The 22,525-nt window shown below is 42.8% G+C and overlaps 1 long non-coding RNA gene across 1 annotated transcript in view; it reads left to right on the top strand.

Annotated features, from left to right (window-relative positions):
• Positions 1–19,040, top strand: part of LOC131895807 (uncharacterized) — a 36,579-nt gene extending 17,539 nt beyond the window's left edge. Inside the window, exons 3-5 of the long non-coding RNA XR_009375278.1 lie at positions 14,553–14,690; positions 16,956–17,085; positions 18,869–19,040. This is a non-coding gene — a long non-coding RNA (uncharacterized LOC131895807). The remainder of the gene's footprint in view (positions 1–14,552; positions 14,691–16,955; positions 17,086–18,868) is intronic.
• Positions 19,041–22,525: the final 3,485 nt, after the last annotated feature.

Here is a 22,525-nt window from a genome sequence, read left to right as displayed (position 1 = left end):
TGCCCGTGAGACCTAGCTAGACACCTGGCAGCTCGCACCTCCCTGGCAGGATACCAGTGAGTGAACCGGAGTGCCTCGGTCATTCTTATGCTTCTGTTTATAGAAAGTGTATGTAAGTCAGAGGACCATAGGTGTGGTTCTCAACCTGTCGCGACCCCTTTATGATAGCGTACCAGATATCCTGCATATCAAATATTTACATTACGATTCGTAACAGTTGCAAAATTGTGGTTACGAAGTAGCGATGAAATAATTTTATGGTTGGAGGGGGCGGTCACCAGAACATGAGGAACTGTATTAAAGGGTGGGAGCAGTAGGATGGTAAACAGGAAAAAAAAAATCTACCGTATCGACAGAAAAGTCAGACTATTCTGGATCTTTCTTCACTCACATCGTGATTTTCAACATGGTTGCCTTTTGCAGACACAGGACCTGTAGAAAACATGCGGCTAGTCTTTAGTTAGTTGCTCAGCACAGATGAGAAAGCTGATAAATTAAACAGATCTTTCCTCTGATCCGGAGAAGTAGTAAATGTTAGCAAATGGAACAGATACATCCAAAGCATTATTCAGCCTGTCTCAGCCACGTGTGGGAGAGAGGATGGTGTACAAATTCAAGTTCACGAGGAGGAACCTGCCACAAGTGCGGTCCCTGAGCAGAGATCAGTGGCCTCCCAAAAAGCCAGTTCACACAGTCTTCAGCCGCAATCACCAGTTTCAGTGGGTCAGAGTCTTCCAGAACAGCTGGGGCCATTTCCGAAGTAGGATGGATCCCATCCCCCTCTGTATTACTGATGGCTAAAATTGTCTCAGCTTCACAGACCTGCACAAAACAAGGCAGCAGAGCAACTTTGGGGGCCTGACTTGAGAGCTAGGTCCTTATAAAGCTGGAAGAGGGCAAGCGTCCTAAGACAATTCTCCGTCCAAACAGCAGTGGACCGTCTGTTCTCTTTGTTCTAATGTGCAAATCTGTGTAAATACAAAGTGGGAGGTCCCACCTCTGCATCCTGCCTCTCACTAAAACACACCACTATTTTTTTTTCAACTGAAAACGGAAGTTTAACACTCATTTGTAAGCTCCTTGGCTGTGCTTAAGTTAGATGGGGGCTGGCAAGTTGGCTCAGCAGGTGAGGGTCCTTGCCACAAGGCCTGGTGACCTGAGTTTGATACTCAGGATGGACATGACAGAAGGAGAGAGCTGACTGTTGGCAGGAGAGTAAAGTCCTCCAGAGAGGACAAGCTGGAAATAAGAGCAACCCTGACCAAAGGAGGAGAAGGTAAGGACATCAGCACAGAAAACCAGTCCCAAACCAGGTTTGAAAAGAGTAGAAAAAGGATTCCAATCTGCCAGAGCTAGCAAGGATGTCTTCAGATACACAAAGTAGAAAGAGAAGGTGCATGATGTCCCCCCAAACATCTATCTCAATAGGGAAAGAAACCCCATCCGGCACCATTAGACCTAGCAAGCCAGGTGGCTCTCTGAGAGATTTAATGACAGAAAATAAGAAATATAAATGAGAAAAGTCAGCACCCAGAGGGGTGGGCACCTGACACTCACATTCAGGGAAGCAACATAACAATTAAACAAGCTGTGCAATGTGCATGACTAGCTGCCTTCTCACTGGCCCAGGGGGAGACCCAGGAAACTCGCCAAGACTTGAAATTTTGTTTCTATGAGCTTGACTTGGGCAAGATCGGTGGTGTCAAATGCTGAGGAATGAATACCTGAAGATGAGTACAGAAACCTGAAGAGAATCCATTCCCAGTTAAGATTCCAAACAGGGGTCACGCAGAGGGGCATTGAGGTCTCAGTCCTGTGTGCTGGTTTGCAGAGGAATCTTGCAATCGCTGTCTCTCCAGCGGCTTTCCCATCTGTGTGCTGTGTTAGCTATACTGCTGGGCTCACATCTGAGGTAACCCAACGTTTGCAACACCACTTTCAAAATGTGTTGACAACTCTTAAGAAAAGTCCCAGTTGCTCACGTACAGATTGGAGCTCTGTCTGCAAGGTACTTTTCTTCACAAAGGCCATAATCAAAACTTGGCAAATCCCAGCACTCCACAAATACTGCCATTCTAGGAAGAATCCCCAAAGCATGCTTTCAAGCCGTATGCAATGTCAAAGACTCAACTGCAATGAAAGGGTTTGGGACATTTCGTTGACTAGAGTCCAACAAAGTACACATACCCATGTCCAGGCATGTAGGAAAGTGAGGAACTCATCAAACAATCCATTCTTGAAGTGATGACTCTTCAAAATGAACTTTCCTGTTAAAAATGTCAAAAATATACAGAATCAAAATCCTAAGACCATAAATCCCGACAGCCCCAGATCCAACAAGTATTCAAGACTGTTATACTTATTTTGTTTATTCTTTTTTTTTCCTCCTTTGCTGAAGCTGGTGACATGTTTTTGACACTGAATCCAAAGTCAACATCTGTCAATATTTAGAACTGGTTCATGTTCCTATGAATGGTCCTTTCAAGAACCCACTTGGGTGTTTTGATTGGTTCACGTACCTGGAGTCCCTGGCAGCAGGAGTTGAGTGTCTGCCTTGGGAAAGGCTCAGGGTACTTGAAATTCTTCTGCCTTCAGCTCTTAAAAGTGTCAGAACAATCCAGGAAAAGTCAAACAGACGTTCTTCTAGATTCCTTTTATCTTCGCGTAGACACAGCTTGCCTGTGGCAGGCACACAGAGTGAGTGCAGTCTAGCCAAGTGTGTAGATAATAATATACCAGCATATTGGTACTTAATTTTTTTCTGCTTAACAGCATTTGCCCTCTGCCACTTTCTTCCGAGGCAATATTGTGTCGTTTTAATAATGTTAAATTAGAACAGTAAAAGTTATTGCTCATTATTTTTTATTTTGTTTACATATCATTAGAACCATGCCCTGTGCCCAAAGAAAAAAGAAAGGCGGGTTAAAAAAAAAAAAATCAGTTAGAAACCACAGATGTCACCACAGTGTGAAACACGATATTCCTCTGCTCCTTCTGAAGGTCAGGACCTCCAGCAGCACACGCAGTCACTGTCTCCGGAGGCTTCCTCCATCCTCCTTAGTACCTACTGGTACCGCTGAAGAGGGGGGCTGTCATCAGCTCTAGTCTGCCTTCCTTAGTCATGGCTTTAGCTCAGCTTTCAAACTTGCCCTGAGTCAGAGCTTAACATGGAGTTTGAACCTGGGGACCATTAATGTGCCTTCGCACGTGGGCCAGGATCAAGTGGATTTATGTATTTTCCCCCCTCTTCGTAATAACAATGTCATTAACACTCGAGTCTTACTTGTGCCGATCACAGAATTTATGCAATGTCTCTTCTTTAGAGAGGAAACTTCTAAGAGCAGAAAATTAGAGACCTTAGAAAATAAATTACAGAGGGAAAGAGGGCAAGAGGTTGTTGGGGGAGGGAGAGGGGGGCCAGGCTTTGAGAACTTGTAAGCAACTCTGTCTCCATCTATTTCCCTATGTCTGTTGACCATAAGAGCCCTTTGAAATTTGGTATAAGGACATTAAATAACCACAATTGAGACAAACACTCTATAAGGCACTATTATGGGCTGCCTCTAATGTGGTAATAGATGTCATTTTTAAAATGCGTCCACACAGTCAGGATGAAAGACGGTGACTCCTGGCGCATTGGTCGCAGACCATTGAATATTACAACTCTTTCTCCTCCCGACGCCTCCCGTCCCTGTGGTGTTGGCATCGGATTCCTGCAGGATCAAAGAAAGCTCCCATTCAGAAAACTTCTGTTTAGGATGGAAGCAGCAATAAATCTACATCACTAAAGATGTGCTTACCTCCAGTGTGGGGAAGAAAAAAAAAAAAAGAACTTTCAAACACATTTGCCTGAAATCTGAATTTAAGTTCACGTGTGCTCAACTTCTACAGTCAACGGTCTCTTTTGGTCAAATGAGGATCTTATTACCCCCCCAGTTATAAAAGGCAAATGTTTTCATGTGAAGACAGGGCCGGAATCAGTGCACAGCACACTGAAAGTGCTTACTAAATGTCAATTTCAGCTGTTCAAGAGTATTAAACATTCACTTTAGCTTTTCATTTCATTGTAAGTTGTCTCTTATCTATTTAGAGATATTGCCTCCACTTCCTGGTCCCGAAACATATCGGACTTTTTTTGTTTGTTTGTTTATTTGGTTGGCTGTTTTAGTGTGTGTGTGTGTGTGTGTTTGGTTGTTTGTTTAGTTAGTTGGGTTTTTTGTTTGGTTGGTTAGATGTCTGTTTGGTTGTTTCTTTGTCTTGGTTTAGTTTGATTTGGTTTGTGTTGTATGCTTTTCTTTTCTTTTCTTTTCTTTTCTTTTCTTTTCTTTTCTTTTCTTTTCTTTTCTTTTGAGACAAGGTCTTGCTATACAGCTCAGATAGGCCTTGAACTTCTGGCTCTGCAGATTCAGCCTCCTGAGCACAGGGGTAACAGGCATATACCATCATGCCTAACAAGGTAAAGTTTCTAAATATGTTCTATGTGGGGAGTGTGGAGGAGATGAAGCCTCAGCAAGGTACTATCCATAACCTTTCACCTTGTACAACAACCGTGAAGAATACTGGAACACTGTTTTCCATGCACACTATCAGAGACAACTCAAGTCCCTCTTTAAACTAAGTCCCTTTTTAAAAAAATCATTTCATCTTTGTAAATTGCCTTATCAAAGTTTGAGTTTCCACAGACTCTGAAAGATGTTTAGTCTCTGCCTTCTCAGGATTAGCTGACACTTGAAAGTGATCGATCCACTGGCAATGGAGTTTTCCTAACACATGCTTTATGTCAGCTGCCATTACAATAGCCTTTGAGTCCATCCCTCAGTCACGTCCGTGTTTTTGCTTTGGCTGCATTTGAAGACAGGTTTTCATATGAAGCACAGCTGACTGTCCACCCATAAACGAAGACTTAGAAGGCTGCCTCTAGTGAAGGCAGATTAACAATCCTCGGGGAAAGACTGAGCATTACTCACACCCTGATTTATGTCTTGCTACTTCCTTGAGCCCTCCAGCTCTTCTTCCCCATTCCTAAGCACTCTCTTGAAGTTAAGTCATCTGCATCATCACCTCTCAGAGATCCGGCCATGCATTTTCAGATGCTGTGATAAAAACGCAGGCCAGGCGATGCTCTCATGCGCATGGCATCAAATAAACGAGGGTGTCTGTAATACCACTAAGTCTAGCATCCTTGCACTGAGAAGTTCCCAGGCACTGTGAGAAGGGAGTGTTGAGCCAGCCAAAGTAAGCTTGAGGTTGCCAAGGAGAAAGCACAGTGGAAGAAAAGGGAGGACAGACAGATATGTGCAGCATAGAAAAAGATGCATGCAACTCAATTGATTCTTTACTTCCTGCTCACTGTATCATAAAACTGTAACTCATTCTTGTTGACTTCAACTCTTACATTGTATCCTTAACTGTTTAGGGGGCTTAAATGTTAACACAGGGGTTGGAGAGATGCTCGGTAGTTAAGAGCACTGGCAACATTCCCAGAGGACCTGAGCTCCATTCCCAGCACCTACATGGTAACTTATGACATATATAACTCCAGTTCCAAGGGATCTGATGCCCTCTTCTGGCCTCTCTGGGTACTGCATGCATGTGGTACACATACATGCAGGCAAAATGCTCGAACACATAAAACAAAGCTAAACAAATGTAAAAATAATGTTAATACAGCCTTTACACGTCAAAAAATAATGAAAGGTAAGCTAGTATACTCACAGAATCTACAACTCTGCTTCCTGCAACCCCACTGTGCAGTTTGGACAGCCATCTACCTGGTTGTTTAGTATTTCATAGAAAGCATTTAACATTTTCAATACAGAAGTTCTAAATATTTCTTAGTGTATTGATTGCTAAAAGGTTTATGATTTTTCATTTCACCATTTGAAATTCTTTTTGCTCACTCCATTTTCAAGTTGCACGTTAGTGTATAATTTCCTAGATCTTTAGGTGGTACCTAGTAGTCATGCCTTAGTTGAATCGTTGAATTATGAAGGTCTTTCAGCTGGTTATTTTGACATTCCTAAGTAATAATATTGTCTTGTGATAGTTGTACTTTTCCTTATGTTTCATGTCTTATTAGTGTAGGTCAAAATTTCTAAAATACTAACAAGCAATACCGATGAAATTAGCAGCCATTCTTTACAATAGCTGAAACTGATTTTCTAATTAATAAGTTGACAGCAGTCAGAACTAAATTTTGAGGCCAGATGGAAAGTCTACCCTCTATTGCTAAATTTACACTCAAAAATAATCACCACATAAAGCAAGGTGTCCCTGAAATATCTTACTGGCTGTGCCTACTGGCTGCTTTGAAAGGAAAATGGCCCTTGCCATCTCCCAAGGGAAGACTCTCCCTGTTCCTGAGGAAGAAAGGAGTTCTCGCCGGGCGGTGGTGGCGCATGCCTTTAATCCCAGCACTTGGGAGGCAGAGCCAGGTGGATCTCTGTGAGTTCAAGGGCAGCCTGGGCTACCAAGTGAGTTCCAGGAAAAGGCGCAAAGCTACACAAAGAAACCCTGTCTCGAAAAAAAAAAAAAAGAAAGAAAGGAGTTCTCAGTCTTTTTAAAGGAAGTGTGGTTGGACTTCAACTAAAGGACTGAGAGGAACTTCACAGTCCACAGTTCCATAGTCCACAGTCCACAGTTCCACAGTCTCACAGCCCCACACTCCACAATCCACAGTCCCACAGTCCCACAGTCCACAGTCCCACAGTCCCACAGTCCCAGAGTTCCACAGCTCCACAGCCCCACAGTCCCATAACTCCACAGTCTACAGTCCCAAGTCCCACAATCCACAGTCCCACAGTCTCACAGCTCCACAGTCCCACAGTCCCACAGTCCCACAGTCCCATAGTTCTACAGTCGACAGTCCCACAGCTCCACAGTCCCATAGATCCACAGACTGAAGTCCCACCATGCCTTATTTCATTTCCAAGCTCCAGGACTTTTTGTGCTGAATCACCAGGCGTGGTACCCTGTTCAAGCAGAGCCCTAGCTAGCCTTCTTTTAATTTTTTTCTTTTTATTTTATGAGAATAAGTATTTTGTTTGCATGTATGTCTGTGCACCAAGTTGGTTCAGTACCCTAAGAGGCCAGAAGAGAGTATAGGATCTCTTGGGGCTAGAGTTACAGACAGTTGTATGCTTGCATGTGGGTGATGAGAATCGAACTCTGGTCCTCTGGAAGGGCAGCTGGCACTCTTAACATCTTTCCAGCCCAATAGTCTATTCATCTGATGAAGGAGAGTACCAGGGCCTGGAAATGCAGATGGTACATTCAGGGTGATGCCTGTCTAGATGCTGCATTTAGCCTCTATAGCTAAAGAAACGTCCACTTTGCTTACTATAGATGACATTTCAGGGGAAATGTCTGCTTTTAGCATGAGAAACACTGAAGAATTTCTTCGAAAACAGTATGGGACTATCTGGAATGCCCTCCAGCTCCCAGACCCTGCCAACCCTTGTGTCTCTCTCTCCTTATTATGCACCATCTCCTAACATGCCACAAAGCTGACCAGGTGTCAGTGATCTCTCTCCTATCTAGAATGTGGTTGCTGCCAGAGTAAGGAAATCGTTTTTTCTCATTTTTGTTCACTAATTGATCCTTAGGATCTAGAAGAGTGATTGACATTGTCATTCCATAATGACTTTTTTTTAAAAAATGAGTAAAAAAACAGTTGATATTTTAGTAAAAACAAAAGACAAATACAAAAACAAATATTTTCAGATGTAGAAGCAAAAATGAATAGCAGTTTTCAAATCATTTATTTTTCCAACATTAAAAGGCAGATGTTCGTCTTTTCAGACACCCTTATGCTATTTTGTAAGGTATGGTAGGTTTTTGATCAAATATACAAAACTAGGAAAGTTATGTTTAGAAGGATGTAGGTAAGAAGACAGAGCTATCAAAAGTATCCACCGAGTATGATGACTGACCAAAGCATCCACCATGTATGAGGCAGAGAATGACAGAGAGTTACAATGTCAGAAATAGATTGAATGCTTCGTAAATATTCGCTGAATAAGAAAACAAATACACTAATAAATTGCATTCTAACGACACAGAAACTTCAAATGAGAGAGTGTCCATGAAAAACCTGGAAAGTCGGTGTCCGCCCCAAGAAATGACCCTCTTAAAGGCAGTTCAGGAGTAGAGGTTGGGGAAGGACAGTAGTCAATGGAGTCATATTTACAAATCCAATGACCCTGTATAGGTGTTAATTATCTACTGATCCTGAATCCCTGAGTATGCCAGATTTCCATCATTTCAACGAAAATAACTACGATACCTGACTTATCAACAGAAAGATTTCATTTGACTCGGTTTTTGACATTCCCATGTGGGTTCTTTGAAAGCCAAACTTTCTCAGCTCTTGGTGAATGGGGGGGGGGGGACCTAGATCTGTGGGCCATCAATGGTCACCAAGCCATTCTAAGACAATGGCTTCTAGATGTATTGTCTTGTATTCAAGAACACAGGGAATATTAAATACAAGGGATTTTTTTTCATTGAACACTATAAAATTTGTATTTATGACAAGGAATTCAAATCTTTTCATCTTTTCCACCTTGTAAAATCTTTATAAAAATGGTTTAATTCCCTCCAATACCTGGCCCAAACTTTGTTGACACAACCCTTGCTATATTCTTAGATTAAAATGGTTGACAACAGAAAGGTAAACTCTGGATATCTTCATCTTTCGGGTTAAAAACCAGTAAAATGTTGAAACAAGGTCCAATTTCCTCATGCTTGTGACATGGCTCCAGTTTTTTAAAAAAAAAAATGTTTTAATGAGAATGATACACTTAAAAGTAGAAGTCTGAGGTTCTTTCAAAGTGTATATTTAAAAGTCCCTAAAATGTGTCAAGGTTATTCTTTTTCTACAAAATAGCAGCAGCAATTAGGGTAAAATGTGCTACAAAAACCATTAGGACAGCATTTCTGAAAAGCAGCTTTCCTCATCTCCACTGATGCCCTAAAAAAGAGCGTCGCTCAAAAAGACAATATAGCACAGGACAAAGGTTTTTTGTTTTTTTTTTTTTTTTTTTTTTTGGTTTTTCGAGACAGGGTTTCTCTGTGTAGCTTTGCGCCTTTCCTGGAACTCACTTGGTAGCCCAGGCTGGCCTCGAACTCACAGAGATCCGCCTGGCTCTGCCTCCCGAGTGCTGGGATTAAAGGCGTGCGCCACCACCGCCCGGCAGGACAAAGGTTTTTAAATCTCCAGGAGATCCAAGTTTTTCACCATAGCATTCCCCTGCCATATCATACATGGGATGATGAGAAAAGGGGGGATGTGTGCTTCTAGCCCTGGCCTCTCATGAGGAATTAGGGGATCATACTTATCTAAGGGCCTGTGGAGGGAGTGCCCATCACTTCCCAAAAGCTTACAGTGCTTCACAAGATCACCATTCTGGACCCAGGCCTTTAACGCAGTGATGTTTGGAGAGCCTTTACGATCCAATTCACAGCAATCATAGCGATGTGAAAGATGAAGACAAGCCAAGAGTTTAACAACCATCAAACACACCGGCCATTTTCCCGCCTCGATTTCCTCCCATCTTGCAACTAGACAGTCTTGAATTTTAATGTGGAGCGTGTGAATTAGACAAAAGAAACAAGTTTTCAGAGCTGCTGCAATGTCTTGTTGATATGCAAGAACCCGGGATCCTGCAGACAAAGAACCCGATCCCTCTTCTCTATGACCATCGACTCCCCATGCATTAGGGAGCCGAATGAAAGCCACTTTGCAACAGTGAATCAGCATCCCTGACATTAACTGCCTGCCTAATTATAGCTTCCAATTAGTCTCTTCTGATAAGGAAATAGTTTCTTCTTCGATGATGTGATCTTCAACAGCCCACATACTGGTGTCCAGAAGCAGATTTCCGCACCAGGCTGCATGCACGCCATGTTTTCTTAAACTGAATCCAAAATTCAGAAGGGAATTTTCGATCTGGTTCACTTAGTTTTGCTTCAGTCCCACTTTGCAAGTTACCGTGAGTCAGTGCTTGTCGGGCAAGGAAGATGACTCTTGCATGGCGTGTCTGCTTTTACCAAGACTACCCAGCAAATGCTTTTGCTATTTCACAAGTCTACATATTTCATCAGATGGAGTCTTTGCTCATCCGACATCTATAGACAACACAATTTTTACAGCTCTTTTAGCAAGCAATTTCAAGAGCATTTTGAGAGGATCTTTGTCAATGGGATGAGGTACCATTGTCTCACAGAAATGACTAACCATGAAAGGTTCACAACGCATGGGACTCCAGCATCGGCACATCAGTGGATGGGGCCAGGTTAGTGCTTTCACAGATCTAAGAGTTTCTTAGGCAAGCCCAAGTTTAAAGATCAAATGTTCGAGGCAGATCAAATGTTTGAGGCAGGTGGATCTCTGTGAGTTCGAGGCCAGCCTGGTCTACCAAGCAAGTTGTAGGACAGCTGGGGCTGTAACACAGAGAAACCCTGTCTTGAAATATATATATAGTATTAAACACTATAAATATAATTTGTATTAAAACCATGAGAATTTCAAACATGCATACTATGCAGTTGGAACATATCCACTCACCCATTTCCCCCATATCCTCCCAAATCTACCTTCCCCCACCCATATCCCAACTTCCATGTCCTGTTCTAAACAGTAACTGGCTGTGTTGACTCTGTGCTGTGCTGCCCATACACACACACAAGTGTGGGACCATCCACTGGAGTGTGGTCAACCTAGCAGGAGCCACACCCTTAAAGAAAACCACCAGTTCCCCAGCAACCATCAATTGTCAACAGTGCTTCGGCTAAGCATCCCCCGACATCCAGGCTGGCTTGATCTTGTGCGGGTCTTACACAGGCAGCCATAACCGCTGGGGACTTCATGAGTGCAGCTGCCCTGCCATGTCCAGAGGACACTGTTTCACCCAGTACTTCCTTTACCTCTGGCTCTTTAATCTCCCACCTTCACTTCAGAGATGATTCCTGAGTCTGGAGAGAGGGCCGGGCCACCTCCAATTTTTCGCCATGCAGTTCATTTCAGAAACAGATGTTTAATTCTAAGAAAAAGAGACAAAGCAGTAAAGGATTTTTAGGTAAGGAAGTAGCAGCACTGCCCCCAATTCTATCACTAACTTGCCAGGAAAACAAGCAGGTAACTTATTAGGAAGTTACCAAGTTTAGCTCATTCCTAGAATCAGTGAACCGTGTCAACTTCGTTTCACAAATTCGCATTCACTCACCCGTGTGCAGAACCCCAAAATCTGATGGTGTTGAGGAGACAAAGGTGAATTCCTCGGCATTCCTAAAGAAAGACACCATACAAACCCCTCCAGTACAGAAAGAGGGGCTGCTGATGGGAAAAGGGTGAACAGGAGATGATGGCTCCAGTCCCTGCGGTCCAAAGGATTCCTGTCTGGCCTGGAACCTGGACTTGATCGTACCAAGTCATCCTCTCTCCTTCTGTGTTTACACTTCCCCCTCCAAGTCCTAGTGGTCTTGATTTGAAACTTCTCAAAAAACATGGATTGGTTTTCTCTTCCCCATAGCTTAGGTCCTTCCTAGTCTTTGCAACCTTCTAGTTTCTGTGGTGACCCCTCAGACATACTGAGCCTGTGAGCTCCCTGATATGCTTTAAACTTTCTGTCCCAAATCTGTTGCTACGTTTTGGTTCCTGTCTACAGTAATGCACCTGGCATCTGGGCACCTCCTGAGATGGTTCTCTCTTCCATCATAGCTCAGTGTTTCTCCCCTAAATGACTCATGGGAGGTGCAAGAAACCCTCCCGCTTCACTCACAGCCTGCCCATGAAAGCCAGGAGCCCTCCTATGATTCTCCCAGTCCCCGAAAAGATTCAGCCTTCTTCACTCATCCACACTCGGGGCATTATTCGAGATCCCCTCTGCAGACCTTCCCTCTCTATTCAGTGTTTTCTCTTCCTCTGGGCTTTCACCTCCTGCATCAAATGTTCGTCACAGTCTTCTTTTTGATTGTGCTGAGCACACAGATCTGTCGCCTTTTACTTTTGTATTCTCCCTTCCTGCTGTGTCCATGTCCCTTCCTGGTCACACACTCTGTCCCTAATTCATCCACAGTTAGTGCAGGGAATGGAGGAGAAACTCAGGGAAAGTTCAATGCTTGAGTGGAATGAGGTGCTGACATCTACTGTTTCCCCTCTTGCCAGGCTGGCAAGTGTTCCTACTTCTCAATTCTCAATTCTCTCTCTCTCTCTCTCTCTCTCTCTCTCTCTCTCTCTCTCTCTCTCTTCTTCAGGGATGCCGAGAAATGTACTGCAGTCCGGGATAACTCGGAACCGTCTCTCCAAGTGAGACCTGGCCATACACCAATGGACCTCAATGGCTGGCCTCGAACTTGCGGAGACCTATAAGCCTCTGTCTCCTGAGTACTGGCATTCAGGGTATGTGTCACCACACTGGACAAAATAATAAAAATAAACTTCTAAGCGGGGGATATGATTTAGGATCTTCTCGTATCGCACCAAACGTAAACACCTTTGTACGAAACTAGCTGGAACTATACACAGGCCCACTAGAGATCATAAGGCGTGGCTTGATTAGCAAGATTGGAATTCCTCCTATGTTTATTGTTGCAATTACTTTTACGACTGAGCTCTGTTTGTAATTTTTAAATGTGATTGCTTCACACATATGGCCATGAAAGATAATTGGACATGTAAGGACTAGGATTTAGGCTTTAATTTCTTAAAATAAGATGATTTTCCCCCCAGGAAAAATAAAGTTTTAATAAAACATCTTTAATCCATGTTCAGTGAACTATCATTGCAGGGTTTCAGTTCTCTTTATGAAAATGCCTTGCTCACCCAGTAAGTCCTGCGGTGGCCTCGTGAAAACTATGCCTACCTAGGAAAGTCCATTGTCACAGGTTCAGTTAACTTAGAGGCTCAGAGCGACCTCACCGGCCCTTGTTAAAGGAGTAGCCTGTCTCCTTTGTGACTGACACGGACAGAGAATCTGGGGTAGCCCCAACTCCATAGGGCAGGAGAGTCTGGTGCTTGTACCTAAACTTGTGTGAGAAAATAGAAAGAAGAAAAACTGAGGGTGCAGAAGGGCAGTAGGGAAAGAATGAGGAGGAGAAGAGAGCCAAGGCAAGGCGTCTTGCTGTGACAGGAGAGCGGGAGCTGGGCCTCATGGGACTTCCCTTCCCTAGGGTGCGCTTTCACCCCGGGTCATCTGTAGTCCTTACTGTAGACATTCACAGGAGAGCAACGCACAGTGCAGTTACAAAGCCTCTGAAAGGCTGTGCTGTTACACAGTTTACATCCACAAGCCCGAGGCTGCCCTAAAATTAAATTTCCTCACTTTGGAAGAGAAAAACAGCCCGATGACTATGAGACAGAGTTGTATGAGAACATCTCAAACATCACGTGACTGCCAAACGCTTTTCAAAAACATTTGGATTTCTTCACTGCCAGGCTGGGAGGAGATCGCAGAAATTTTTCCGCGTCATGACTAAGCCCTGATGGTGTGATACAATATTAAAAGAAGCCTTAAAAAAAGTTTACTGGAAACTGGTGACTGAAGAGGCAAAGGTAATCAAAGAAAGGGATATTAATCCTCGGCGTTACTCTAAGTTCCTGATGTGAGTGTCACTCAGCAGTGTTGAATGAGCAGATTTTAGACACACTGGCTGAGAATGTGAAGGGATGCAAGAGTGGTTATCAATCTGTCAGATCCCTGAAGACTGACTAGCACCATGCTCTAGAACAGGGAAACAAGAGAAGCACACTGGTGTTACCGCCCCCTGCGAGATACACAGTTCACATTAGCAGCAAATGCACTTGGCCTGGGAAGCCAAGGACTGAGAATTCGCTCTCCATGATTTCCAGTCACCAAGGGTTACAAGTTCCTATCCCAAAGCAAAGGTTATAATGGCAGTCATAGAATTAGCTGGGGAGATTTGCTTAAAATGTACTGGATTTTGCATGTGTCAGAAGCCATGCAGATGTAGAGGAAATCAAAAGGTTTGCTTTTCCTGGGGTACTTCACATGCACAGAAAGTAAACTTGCAAGCAGTCTACAGAGTGAGATCCAGGAAAGGCGCAAAGCTACACAGAGAAACCCTGTCTCGAAAAACAAAACAAAAAAGCGTGATTCAAGAGTTGCCATAAAACTGACGTCTGGCCCACATGTCAGTAAGTTGCTGCCTGAGACTCTGGGGAATCGTACTGTACTGGAAACCACCTACTTAGGCAAATTACACCTTGGAAGCTGAACCCTCTGCAGTCTCAAGGTTGACATCTCGACAATGGGGGTGGGACTTGAAACACACACACCCTCCCCAAAATGCGTGGACATCTGAGGATTTTCTAAATCCTGTGCTGACACTATGACTGATCATCACCCTTTCTTCCTTTCCAAGCAATAAACCAACTAAGGCTGGAATGTTGACAGTCAGAGAGAAAGTAGGGTTAGACAGGTTGAGGAGAACAGTGTTTTTGGTTTAGATATGAATACTTCCTTACATCAGGCAATCAGTGTCAACAGCATACCATGTAAAATATTTGAAATGTCCCTCTATCTTTTTTATAGATGGTGTTTCACTGTGTAGCCTACAATCCGCCTGCATTGGCTTCTAGAGTGCTCAGACTCCGGGTACCAAGCATTATAATCTTCTTTGAACATGAAGATCATGTAAAGAAGCATCATTTATTATCAAATGATTAACAGGTATTAAAAGATAATGTGTAAAGAAAATGAAAACCGCACTGTGTATTATGGTCTCTACCTGCGGCACCCCTCACATTTTACATTGCATGAACGGTCGCTGACAGTGACAGCAAAGGTATATCCCAGAGAGTATTGTCATTCAAGAACGAACTAGAACTCCACTGTCAAACAGTCATAACTCTGTGAGGCTAGTTTTGCTTTTCGTTTGTTTATTTCATTTTAACTTTAGGACTGAATCTATAGCATTTAAAATTTAGCCCCTAACTTCATCATACCTACTCCACTAAATTTTTTTTTCCTACATTATTTTGTGGTTTTCCTTCTCTTTATCTACTAATAGGCTGATAAGGCAAAAATGACTCAATTTTCTTTCTATTTTCACCCATAAGGATGCTAATAATGTAGCTTCTTGAATGTTGTGTGAGTAGAAGCTCACATCTGTTTGCAGAGGAGGGATTCTCTTGAGGTGTCCTTAGGCTCACTAGACTAGACTCTGGCTATAACAAGTCCAGCACAGGCACAAAGAGCTTTATCAGCAGTACGTGGAAGACCGAAGTTAAGAGAACTTAACAAAGTGATTCAATCCATCTTCCATCAGGAACAGGGAGACACTCTTGTTTAGTTTCCTGCTACATTTAGGTTGATTTAGCAAAGCATCAGAATCTATTATTATCCTATCTTAACTCTCAAGACACCAAGTGGCACGGTGGCTCTCCATTGCCACATTGATGAGACAGAGGAGATACTTCAGAGGTTAGTAGAGCTTACTTGAGCCATGATGATGTGCCTCGCCACAAACCCAGAAACAGTGGAGATAGCCAGTTGTGGACTGTAACCTTTGAAACTGTGAGCCAAAAATGTATCTGTCCAACTTCTAAATTACTTCTTTCAAATGACTGAAAAATTACTTGACCTGAGACTGTTATACCAAGTATTTGGCAAATAATTTACAGATCCAAGCACATCATTTTAGCTTTTTCCCCCCATTTTCAAGTGTAATTTGTCTTTTTATTATGGACAGTACTCTCATTGACTTCCATTGCTAATTGTATTTGCTGCTGTGTCTGAAATATACAATAGTATTTGGATGTGATCTCAAAGAACAAGAATAAAGGCTGGTAGCCGGGTGGAGGTGGCGCATGTCTTTAATCCCAGCACTCAGGAGGCAGAGGCAGGTGGATCTCTGTGAGTTCAAGGTGAGCCTGGTCTACAAAGTGAGATCCAGGACAGGCTCCAAAACTACACAGAGAAACCCTGTCTCGAAAAACCAAAATAAAATAAAATAAAATAAAGGCTGAAGAAATGGCTCACTGGTTGAGAGTACTTGATGATTTCTCAGATACCAAGGCTGCAGGTGCACCCATAATGCCTGCAACTCCAACTCCAGAAGATTGATACTCCCTTCTGACCTCCACAGTCATCCCAACATGTGTGAGCACGCATGTATACAGTCACACATACACACTACTCATAAATAAAAACAAAATAAATCTAAAACAAAAAAAGAATAAGAATAAACACACAGCTACACTAATTAAGCACAGCATTCATTTTCAAAGTATGTAGTAAAAACAAATGCATGCACGCAAACACACACCACTGCACACAAAGAGTTCACAGACAGGTTTAAGAAATAGAAACATTGTCTCAATTTAAACCATACCTAGCAGTGTTTCAAATCACTGAAAATTACATTTATTACCTTTTAGACAGCCTGGCAATTCCAGCTACTTACATTTCTTAGAAGCTTGATATTTCTCTTAGCATGTTGGTAGTAACTTTAAGTTGCATATGTGAAATATGTCACAGAAAAAGGTGTCTGTAGTATTTCTTCAAAGCTGTCAGTGATATTTCGGTACCATTGAGTAATTCCCTGAGAACTGTGACTGGAACCACATAAATGAACTGTGGTTTGGGAGAGCATGGGAATCTTCATCCCTAGAATCCTCACGTGGTGAAATGTTCTTGAGATACAATATACCCAAATACCTGGCTATACTGATGCTTACAGCTCTATGCAAATGCAACAAGGCTACAGGATGCCCAGATTCCTGGGTAAACAGGCTTTCTGGGTGTTTCAGAATGGTAGCAACTGAATTTGTAAACCAAATAAATCAGAAAGTTCTTCCCAGTATGAGTGAGTGTGCATTGTTCACTCCACTGAAGGTCTGAACGGAATGAAAAGGAAGGTCGCATTTACTTCCTGCCAAACTATTAAAAATGGCATGTCTACTGTCTCACGTTCCTAACATGAATGGTTTATAGATCTTCAGATAGCGACTGGATGCTACACCACAGAATTCCTGCATCTCAGGCCTTCAAACAGCACTACCAGCTCCCCTGGCTCTCCAGTTGATAGACAGCAGACTGCAAGACTTCTCAGCCTCCACAACCTGTGAGCCAATTCCTTTTCCTGAGTATGTTGTATATATATATATAAACTCTAACTAAATTAATTACTTGGGTGTATCTGTCTGATTCTATTTGTCTGAAGAATCCTGAGTAAAATAAGAGAAACCTGGGCAGGTGGTGGTGGCACACACCTTTAATCCCAGCATTTAGGAGGCAGAGGCAGGTGGATCTTTATGAGTTCGAGGCTACCCTGTGAAGAATGGGTCAGAAGTCAAGATACAGACACTGCAGAGAAGCCTGGGTACATCCCATAATGATGGGAATGGTGAAGGCTAGACAGATGCAGTGCATACTTAGGAGGAAAAGTGGACAAATGTACATAAAGACTTGAAGAGTGTTGGAAAGGGCCATTCTGGTGTGAAGCGTGACTTTGTAGACCCTGTATGGCAAAACGGTTGTTAGGGTTTGTGGCTGAAATGGATAAACAAATATAAGAGTACTAGACCAGTGTGAAGAGAGTCACAGCAAACCAAGGGGAGCGTAGCCCTGACCAGGACTCCAGATTCTATTCCAAAAGACCCTATGAATATGTATTTGTGCCTTTTGCAAGGGGTGAATTTACAGTCGTTGTCAACCTTACAGCATTATTTGAAAGTCTTTATGAGTTCATTACCATACATTATGGATTCAGGACAAGCATGACCTAACCAATAGCATGGCAAGATTGTGATTCGGTTATACCATAACTCCATTCATTCTCATTGGCACATTCTCCTTCTCCTCTCCAGTTTCCTGGAAATCTGCTGGATCACTTCTTCTCCATCACAATATGGAAAAGAGGGGAAGGGAGCTGATGTGGTGATATTTTATCTGTGTTCCCCAATAAAGTTTATCTGAGGATCAGAGGAAAAAGCCAGCCACTATATTAAACATAGAAGTCAGGCAGTGGTAGCACATGCCTTTAATCCTATCACTCTGGAGGCAGAGATCCATCTGGATCTCTGTGAGTTCAAGGCCACACTGGGAACAGAGCCAGGCATGGTGGCACACACCTTAAATTCCAACACTAGTTAACCATAAAGGTCTGGAGGTCTCTACAGACAGACAGGAAGTGACAGAGCTGGACTGATAGAGGAAGTGATGTAGCTGGGCGGAGAGGAAATGAGATGGCAGAACAGAAAGGCATATAGGCATGGGTATACAGGAAGTAGATCTCTTTTGCAGAGGGTCTCCAAATGGGTAAGAATGTAACTGGCTTCCTTCTGCCTTTCTGATCTCTCAGTTTTTCACCCCAATATCTGGCTCCAGGTTTTTTTATTTAATAAGGTCTTTTAAGATTCGTGTTACAATCTGACTCCATTGTTTCAGTCCCAGTCACACCCTCTTGCTAATGGTATGATTGTGACAAGTAGACTGAATTCTCTCACGTGTTTTTGTATATACTGGGTTGCTCTCCAGTTTGGGAAAGTTACTCAAAAGGTCTAGTGTAGTAGCTAGACTGGAAGAAGTTGGAGAAAACCTACATAGAGATAATTTTCCTACTCCATCCTTTGAGAAGAATGAAAAGTCAACATCATTCTAATTCAAGTCTACTGTGTGTGGATTTCTCATGCAAACAGAGGCCTGTCCACCTCTGTGTCTCTTACTGATTGGTCTGTCACTGCTACAGATTACAGAGTGCACACACACACACACACACACACACACACACATACACAATGACTACTTCTGAGGCCAAGAATACTCATCCTTATATTTCCTTTATTTCTCATTACTTTTCTAAAAAGAAACTTTTTTTTTGTTTGTATTTTTTCTTTTGTATACAGTCTATCAGGCTGGTGAGCTGGGTCAGAAGTAAACACCTCTTGCAGTTTTCCCAGAGGACCCAATTTGGTTCTTGAACCAACTTTGCATGGCTCCTAACTGCCTGTAACTCCAATTCCAAGAGATAGGACAGTCTCTTCTGGCCCCTATGTGTATCTAAACACGTGGCATATACATCTGCATAAATAAAAATAAATATTTAAAAAGAAAAGCTACAACTTTTGGTTTGGTTTGCTTTTTATATAGCCAATCTGGTCTTGATTTTATGATCTTCCTCCTGAGTGGTAGGATTACAGTTGTGGAATGCTGCCCTCCAGGTTCCAGGTTGTGACATGGTCAATGTTCTCGTGAACTCTCAGCAGCTGTGGTCACCACAGGAGACTTTTATGAGAACAGGCCTATTAATTTTCCATCATGGGGTGGGGCAACAAGGCCTGCTCCTCTGTTAAAATAAATAAGGAGTTACTGGGATCTGGGAGAGAGACTTTCTAGTCACCCACAAGTTGTCCCCTTTAAGGCCATTGGTTGATGCACACGGATGGAATGTTCATTTCTGTGCATTGGTGCTCCATCTGCATTGAGCTGAAGGTTTGTTCTCCCCAGCTAAAGTGCACAGGATAACAATCACACCATCACTTCCGACTGAGGAACTGTCAGCAGACATGGCAAATAGCATAGGCAGGGGATGCCAGAAGGGTTTCTCTCCACCGCCACGTGCCTAACTTCAGAGGTGGGCCCCTGCTCTACTCTGGTCCCTTCTGGAAGAGGGTAGACCCAACAGCCATGTCTCAACTGTCTGTGCTCCAAAATGCTTTTGACTGAAGCATTTCAGTAGCTGCTTAAGCGAGCACAGTGTTAGTTTCAGCTGCCAATTTTAGAATTAAATGGCTTACATTACTACAAAATTTTAGCAGAGCATGTTTTCCAAAATAAATGTCATTAAATCTACACTCCCACCAACTGATTAGAGATGTGAACTCAGAAAATATGGCAAGAACTGCAGAGCGGCGGAGGGAAGAAAAACACATGTTAGTTTCAGATGGAAAAGTGCCACTTCCTTCCCCCACGCCTGCCCGAGGCATATACAGTGGAGGACTGAACAAAGTGTATTCTGTGTCTCAGGATCAGAGAGTCGACTGTGGTGTCCACTGTTCTCATTTCAGGTGGTATTAGTCATGACGTCGAAATTTCTGTAACACGCTGGGGTGAATGAGACGCCTCTCTCAGTTTTCTGATCTGGAGGGTTTGGGCAAGGTGGGGCAGGCACGGGGCACCCCCGGAAGTCCAGCCACCAGAACTGAAAGAGCTGAAGTCTTAACTTCTGGAGGTATGGATGCCCCCTCTCTTTACAGGGGTTATCTTTCCAGCGCTGAGAATTAATGAGCCAAGACGTGATCATTTCGGGGCTCTGTCGCAGCACTGGCTGAAGGAGTTTGTCATTGTGATGACATCCCTTAGAAAATCATCTCAATTTACACTATGAGCTTTCAAAAAAGGGGAAGGGGACCTTTATTCTTTATCCCTACTCATCACCTCCATCTGGGATAGAGGTAATGTCTGATTCACATATGGCACGTAGACCATAATTTAATTAAATGTGAACACAGCCTTTTCATGTACCATATTTAAGTTTTGAAATGTAGCCCAGTTTTCCTTCTATTTAAAATACATGGAGCAACATGTATAAAAAAACCACATAGTTAATGACAGATGTGATGGGACTTTTGTACCCTCTTCCTGGGTGATACAGCCCAGTACCACCATTGAAGACGGGCTATTTTGGGGAGATACTCTCTTGGCAGTCCATAGAATTGCGTATTTGTGTCCTAACCAACCTATTCATTTTTAATAAAATTGCCACGATGGCTTTGATATGTGTTCTTCCGATGCGATACTAACATCTGAATTGCTTTAATTTAAACCATTTGAGGGTTTCCAAATGCCAAACCACAGGTTAACCAGAGACGATTTATTTAAACTCGCATGCTCTCTTAGAAGCTTCTGGGTAAAGTAGAGAATGGATGCAAGTCTGAATAAGAGATAGGTCTGTAGGCATGGCCTACAGAGAATATCTGAGATTTATTTAGCTAATTATTAGTGTCCTGATAACTAGATAGGAAATTTTAACTAACATCAGTCCTGATTCCATGAAAACAAAAGAGTAATTGCAAAATGCTTCCCCATCAAATTGTCCAACGGGAGTGGGAGTGAAACCAGGCAACAGGAATCCCAAAAATTGCTGTAATTTTCTTAGTAGAAATACTCTAAAAGATCCTATTTATGCTCTACAAAGTACATCTTGGAAGCGTGTAGAACAAGATACACATAGGGTCCTACACAACCCGATGAGTTGTTTTATTTTTATGAAGTCTGAAAATTTCAAATGAACTTGTTCACTGCATTTCTCCAGTTACAAACTTTCCTCAAGCACATTTATGAAATGATTTCTCACAGCCCGCTGCCCGATTCCTACCCAGTATATTCAGAACCCAGACTGTTCGTGAGTTTCCTTCAGTCATATAATTAGGTCAAAGACTGAAAACACTGTCTGCTTTCCGAGGGGAAGCTCCACGCTGGCTGGCCTAACACAGCAGCATGTGCTACATAACGTCGAAGACCCAGGAAGCTTTGATTGTGTTGTCCTCAACATCCTTCAGCTTCCATCTTCCAGAGATCATAAGAGGAAAAGGACAAAGAAAATTCAAAACACGTTGTGCTGAGCGCTTTTTTCCATTAATGTTTAAACTCATGCATGTGGTGAGGGAAATAAAATCCTTGTGTTTCTGATTCATTTACACTTAACTCACCCCAATGTTCTTTAAAAAAAAAAAATAGAAGAAGAAAGGAACTGCCTACGAGTCTTCAGAACTTTTTTTTTCCTTTTACATGTTTGGTTCCAGCTTGTTGACTCATAGCCCAAAGGTTCAAGGTTGGTTCATAGCTCTGAACTCATGTGCTAAGAATAAGCCCGAAACTTCACAAAACAAACGTACTTTACTGTGACCCTCTCTAAAAATAACTCCAGTTCTGCTTCGGGGGTGACAGTGTGTCATCTGTTCCTCAGTCCAGAGTTGGAGCTGCAGCAGGAGTGAATGAAACAAAGGGAAAACAAACAAGCAAGCATGAACTTCCAGAGCAGGGAGGGAGAGAAGAGGGAGCAACGGCTTGGCTTGGGATGGGGTGTGGACTGAGGTACAGAGATCGTTTATCTATGGCCCTTCCTCATGGTTCTGCTATTAGCTAGGGTACAGCTGAGTGAACATGCCACCCTTCCACTCTGTGCCACAAACCTCACATTTATAAAAACAAAACAAAACAATAACCGGAAGAATGAGGTCAAAATTTTCAGTGTTGGCCAAAATGATCATTATGTGCTTTTCTGTCTCGGACATCTTATTAGCAGTGGTTCTCAAACTTCCTAATGCTGCGACCCCTTAATATAGTTCCTCTGGCTGAGGTGACCCCCAACCATGAGATTATTTCATTGCAACTTCATAACTGTAGTTTTGCTACTGTTATAAATTATAATGTAGGACCGGCATGGTGGTGCATGCCTTTAGTTCCAGCACTTGGGAGGTGGAGGCAGGCAGATCTCTCTGAGTTCCAGACAGCCAGGGCTATATACAAAAACCCTGCCTAGAGAACAAAAACAAATAAAA

The sequence above is a fragment of the Peromyscus eremicus genome, chromosome 19, assembly GCF_949786415.1.
Source record: "Peromyscus eremicus chromosome 19, PerEre_H2_v1, whole genome shotgun sequence".
NCBI lineage: Eukaryota > Metazoa > Chordata > Mammalia > Rodentia > Cricetidae > Peromyscus > Peromyscus eremicus.
The sequence above is the reverse complement of the archived record's forward strand: the minus strand, read 5'-3'. Positions and strand labels throughout refer to the sequence as shown.